The sequence below is a fragment of the Cebus imitator genome, unplaced genomic scaffold, assembly GCF_001604975.1.
Source record: "Cebus imitator isolate Cc_AM_T3 unplaced genomic scaffold, Cebus_imitator-1.0 Scaffold240, whole genome shotgun sequence".
Classification (NCBI taxonomy): Eukaryota; Metazoa; Chordata; class Mammalia; order Primates; family Cebidae; genus Cebus; species Cebus imitator.
Genome location: NW_016107555.1, coordinates 1,897,579 through 1,904,279, shown reverse-complemented (window position 1 = coordinate 1,904,279; position 6,701 = coordinate 1,897,579).

Below are 6,701 nucleotides of genomic sequence, written 5' to 3'. Positions count from 1 at the left end.
CTACTCAGGAGGCTGAGGCAGGAGAATTGCTTGAACCCGGGAGGTGGAGATTGCAGTGAGCCAAGACCACGCCATTGCACTCCAGCCTGGGCAACAGAGCAAGACTCCATCTAAAAAAACAAACAAAAGAAAAACAAACAAACAAACAAACACACAAAACAAGCCTATTTTAAAATGTAATAAGATCTCAGGTCTTTCAGAATGCCAGATTAATATTTAAATGTTAAAAATGAAATACACATTGCTGCTGCTAAAATTACCTTAGTTTCTCTAATCCCATATGTTTTCAAGTGTGCTTAAAAAAAAAAAAACAACTTAATAAGCTTTACCAGAAGACAGTAAAATTACTTAGATTAAACCTCCATGATTTTAGAAATGAAGCATTTTAAGGACTCAATCCAGTCCCTGGGAGATGAGTCAGCTACTTAATTAATATGATCTTAAGGGAAAATGACCTCTCTTACTACTCACTGAGTGCATACCCTGCTGCTACTATATTAAGATTAGCATTACAAGTGCAGCACAGCTGCCTCGCCTATGAGTTCAACAGGAGCTTGGTAAATAATATCAGAACTGAGTCATTTATGGTTGAATGACACAGAATGAAAAATAAATGCCTTTCAGGCAGTTCCTGTTGCCTAATATGGACTGAGAAGTAGACACTTTAACTAAAGAGCCCCACCTGTGCTCCAAATGAACCTTCCCCTATAAGGATGTTGATCTAATTTCCTGATCAAAAAAGGAATCCAAAGACACTGTCAATGATTCATCTGGACCTGAATGAGGGCCTCTTCTCTTCTCAAAGGCCTTGTGCACATAAGTCTACCAAGTTTCTTCCTTGAATAGTGGAGGGTGTTTTGTTTGAAAGAATTCCAGTTAAAGTAGCGCTTTCATCCCAGGGAAAGATGAGAATGCCCAGCGGTCCTGCACATGGTTACAGTTTGTTGCACTGGGAAGCAGAAACAAGATAACTAAAAACAGAGCATCCACATTTAAAACTTAGAAAACAAGACTGGGATTTTTACAAGGTTTTTTTTCATGGCAACTACCCATTCCACTGTGAACTAAAGGCCCAGGACAGTGATGCCTCATGGAATTTATGCCACTAGTCCCTAGTCCTTCTTGCCTGATAATAACAGTAAAATTGATAAATAACAACCTTTTTCTTCAGAAGCAGAAAAAAAAATGAGGTTAAATGAAAGCTTTCAGGTGACTGAATGAAGCTTGAAAAGCTATAAGGAAAGGGAGCCCTTTTCTAAGGAAGTGACAACAAATTCATAAACGGAATGACTCATAAACTGCTTTCAAATTGCAAAACTGATTATGAATCACTGATGAAAAACGTAAAGTCTCACAAAATCTGAGTCGTTTAGGAATCAAAAAAAAGGTAGCCTCTGCTGTTCACTGACAGGCTATAATTCACCATCCTGAAATAACCTTATGGTGATACTAAAATAGGGCAGTTTGTGAGAAATATTTGTTTAAAAGCCAGACTTGACTGTAAATTTCTCTTGAATGAATCATAAGAATCTGGATGATAAAAAGAATTATGCTTAGAGAAATGTGCTAGAAACAGGCATTGGATAAAAATATGGGAGTTTCTTTTAGCAGAAATCGTGTATTTCTGAATCCTTGAAAGACGGATTGTGGTTGAATAACAATCTGATAAAGGATAAAGTGGCCTTGACCATCAGGCCTGGCAATAAAGAGGGGAGAGAAGTTCAAAAGGAACAAGGAGATTCATGATCTAAAAACCATTTCCAATAGGTGGGATCTGTATTACGCTGTTTAAGACTAGAAACTAACGGGTAATTCAAGAATGCGCCCAAAATGGTGGAGAATGTCCGCTCAGAGACTTTAATCATTAACTTCAGAGTGACTCTGGGCTAACACCCACGTCCAGGAGTAAGGGACAGAGGCCAATAGTACCACGGATTTGATATTTTTCAGCTGGAAGGCTTGGAGATAGCACAGGTACATACAAAGAATACTGGAGTGCTGGAAATTTTTTTTTCATGTTCGGGTAAGAGCAGTTTTGCTATCTGTGCTTAGGAAATTGGAATATAAATAAACAACAAAAATTTATCTAGACCATGTGAACATTATGGATTTTACAATTTCACTTGAAAATCTCCTCGGATTTGCTTGATAGATTTCATGTGGTAGCCTCATTTGACCCCAGAGTGGGAGTGGGGTATAAGAAAGCATTCTGAAACCTGAAGTCCTTCAGCGCTGAAGTCTATTTGGCAAGATAATTTTAAGTTTCCTTGACTTCAGGGGATAGGTAGGTTTTTTCCATAGGCCTAGAAATGAGTTAATTTTAGGTGTTTTTTCCTCCTTTGGTAGAGTGGAAGGCAGAGACTTTACAACCAGAAGACCTGGGGTTTTGAACCCTGTTCTGCCACTTACTAGAAGGAGATTGGGAGGTTATTTGACCTCTGCAAGCCTCAGTTTCCTCGTCTGTAAAATGGGGGTGATAAAACAATCTCACAAGGTTGCTGCAGTCACAGAATAAGCAGAGGCGTGTTGCAGGAACCTCGTGAATGTTTAGCTGATATGGGTCTTAGCAACTGGGAATCATTATTTTGTTTCTACTTTCTGATAAAGTATTTGAAAAATCACAATTGTTTTAGAGAAAATAAATACTTCCGGCATTGTTACCAAGGATATTGGTCTCAAATATTGCGTCTGTGTAGACTGCGTCTCACAACCACAAATGATTAAAAATCCTCGCCTGTAGAGCCTTCCATTTATCTTAGAAACTGTCAGATGTAAACCCTAAAGCGCAGAAATGGTGTCTTCTTTGCACTTAAAACAATCTCCTCACCGTAGTAAATACTCAGCAAATACTTGAGATACACGTGTTTATAACACGGCATTTTAAGGGATTTCAGTGTTCTCCTGCCTTCTTGACTTCGGCTCATTTCCTTGTGGAAAACATCTTGTGCTGAGCACAGGATGGGCTCTCGGCCCTTCTAGTGCTCGACTTACGACCACGGTAGGGACCGGGGACCGGTCGTAACATGATTTGGTCGTAAGTTGAGTAGGCTGTATGTACAGTTGAAATGGTGCACGCAGAGATGGTAGTGTTGCCTGAAGCTGGTCCACACTGTCGTACGCCCAGCTGGGCAACGTTTGCGCTGCCAGACGTGGAGCAGTGGTGGCTAGCAATTGTGGTCGTAAAGTCGAATGGTCATAAGTTGCATAAGTGGTAAGTCGATCAATACCTGTAATTCATATCCTCTTCTTGTGAACCATGGCTCTTGGAGCTAAAAGCAGGATGTTACATTCATATTTGTTTTGCTTCTCCCCTCTTGCCAGTAGTTTAAACCAACTTAGATTAAGACACGCAAATCTCCGCCCGCCATGCTTTTTGATCTGTGGTTGAAGTTCAATGTGTCAAGCCCATTTGCTGCCCATGGGCACTTTGCCCTCTGATGTGGAGGAGCTCACCATGTCTCAGCAAGAAACACACCACACGCCTCCCATTTGGGGATGGATGTGTCTCCCTAGAAGCCCTTGATGGCTCTGAAAGTTTGGGTATCCAAACTTTTGGATTCCTTTCAAAGAAAAAAAAATCATCATAAAAGCTCTGCCAAGATTTGAAAAGTGAAGTGGATGGAGTGACTTCATCTTTGAGTGCAAGAGGCAGAACACTGGGTGGAGTTAATAAGGGCAGAGGTGAGTCATGGAGTCCTGAGATGCGAATATAATTACAGCTCATTTAGAAATAAGCACGTATGTACATGACCTTTATTCTCCACCAGAGCTGCACGAGTGCTCACTTCCATGCTGACATGGACAGCCGTGGAAATAAGGCCAAATAGCAGGAACCAGACATCTGACCAAGTTTGCGGAGATTAGGTGGCTCCGAGTGGCTGAGGCATTGAGAAACCCTAGCTGCCATTTATCAGTTACATACCTGAAGAGTTCAAGGTACCCAACTGGCAGGAGAGACTGGCTGGTCTCCGCCACGCTGGTGGTTAGAGTCTATGATGATTTGCCAGATTGAGATTGCATCTCCCAACTTCCTGTCCCATCCTCCACTTCCAGCCTCACGCTGGCCCAACCCTTGAGGGAAGCTACCCTCTTCCTTCCCTTTGATAATCCCTGATATTTATATTGCTTTTTATGACTTTTCAGGGTTCATACTGCTCAAACCATGTTCATTCACTTCCTTTGAATGACATCTTCAGCTGATACACTCCCATCCATCCTGGCTCCTCACCTCTAACTTGCACTATCTCAAGAGCCTCCTCATTTCTGGTCTCTTTTTGCCCTTTGGTTTTTCCTAGGCATCCCTGCCAGATGGTTTGCCCCAAAATGCCCATTGCCCAGACATCTTCGGTACCCTTCTACCACCTGCAGACCAGACCCCACAACCTGACATTCGAATCTGCCCAAATCTACGTCATCAGAATTCTCTCCTGCTCTGGTCCACCGGATGTCGCCCGTGGGATGCACCCATATTGCGTTTAGGGCAGCTCTTGCCCCATGACGTCTCCTCAGTCTCCTCTGTGCTACATGAGTGACCTGGCCTCCAAAGTCCAGTACAGGTGGAGCCTCTCTGTGAGGCCTCCCCATCCGCCTCCCGGCTTCTCTATCCCCTCAATGTGAGCACGTGGTTGCCTCCTGCTGAGATGCCAGCTCCTCCGCAAAGCATCCCTGATCCTCCAAGCCAGAAGGGACCCCCTGACCTCTGCCACTTTTATGACTGCTCATGACACATATCACAAACTGCCTGATTGTATACCTATTTCCCTGTTAGATTATAAACTCACTGGTGATAGGCGCTGTGTCTTACTCATCTTTTTATACCTTGCATCGCCCAACACAGTATATTATCAAAAACTGTCTGTTGGATGAATAAACAAAGCACTTAAAGCAACAGACTTTTTATTTTATTTTGGAGACAGAGTCTTGCTCTGTCGCTCAGGCTGGAGTGCAGTGGCGCGATCATAGTTCACTGCAGCCTCGACCTTCCAGGTTCAAGCAGTCCTCCTGCCTCAGCCTCCTGAGTAGCTAGGACTAGAGGTGCATGCTGCCATGCCCAGTTAACTTTGTTTTCTTCTTGAAGAAAAAAATTATTGTAGAGACGGGGTCTTGCCATATTGCTCAGGCTGGTCTCCAATTCCTGGCCTCAAGCAGTTCTCCCACGGCCTCTGAAAGTGCTGGTATTACAGGCATGAGCCACCTCTCCTGCCTCGCAATAGACAGCTTAACCCCAATTGATAGATGACCTTGAATTCTCTCTCCTTAGTCAATAACACACTGTCATCCTAGTCTGATCAGTCTGTGTCTTTCAAAAGATCCACCATGGTCCACCTCATTATTCATCCAAAGTTGTGCCACTTACGTGACACCTCAGTTTTGTTTGACAAATTAGTGTGTAGTAAGGAAAATAAACGTCACATATTTCAGTACACCTGTGATTACACATGGCAGACGTGTCAGAGGTCAACCTCGCCGGCCTTTTGAACAGGCTGCTCAAAAATATGAAGACTTCGAGTCAGCTGCAGCCACTGAGGATGAACAGGGTAGAAAGGTGACACGTGCAGTCACACCGGATTCTGGGGCTGGTAAGTGATTTACGTTACACACACTCCCTTTTGTCCTCTCCCTCGAATATGCCCATCCTTTTACAAACAGCATTACGAAATCCCTGTTCACATCCATCAAAATGTCCTGAAATTAAATGTCATCCTCCTCACCACTCATCTCTTTCCAACCTCACGCCAGCATCTCCTCCCGGTCGCCCACAGTTTTCCTGTCCATGAAGCTTTTTTGGTGCTGAAATGCCATGTGTTTCTTTCAGTAGCGATGCTGGTGTTGTCACCACCACAGTTGTCTGTCATGCCTATTTCAAAGACACTCTGAGTACTTTATGGCCATATGGTCATTACCACGTTATTAATTGACGTAATAATTCCATAATGTAATTAACAAACATATTCTCCACTGAGGAAACTAAAGCTCAGAAAGATTAAGCAACCAGCCCCAGGATATGACAAGGTCAACATCAGAACCAAGACTGGAAATAAGGTCTTTTTTTTAAGACAAGGTCTCACTCTGTCACCCAGGCTGGGTTGCAGTGGTTCCATCTCGGCTCACTACAACCTCTGCCTCCTGGGTTCGAGTGATTCTCCTGCTTCAAGCCTCCCAAGTAGCTGGGACACAGGCACGTCCCACCACGCCTGGCTAATTTTTGTATTTTTAGTAGAGACAGGATTTCACCATGTTGGCCAGGCTGGTCTTGAACTCTTGGTCTCAAGCGATTTACCCCCTCAGTCTCCCAAAGTGCTGGGATTACAGGTGTGAGCCACCAAGCCCGGCCGGAAATAAGGTCTTCTAATTCAGTGCTAGATTTGGAAGGCCACACTCTTATCTTTCTCTGTGGTGTGCTCTGAAGGCTGCAACAAGAAACCACAAGCAGGGCACTAAAAAAAATATGCTATCTTCCAAAAATAACAGACATGTAATCCCCAGCCACTCTGTTCTCTGAACAATTGCCATGCGTCCCTGTTTTTCCTTGCCTAGGGAGAACTGACCTGTCTCTCAACATTGGGAATGGCCTCTGCCTTCTCCAGAGGAACTCGTTGCTACAGCCTCCAGTCCATGAGAGCCTCTCAACTGCTCTCTCTGCTTTGGGTGCCAAGACATAAATCAGAATATGTCATCTCTGGTTTTTTTTTTTTTTTTTT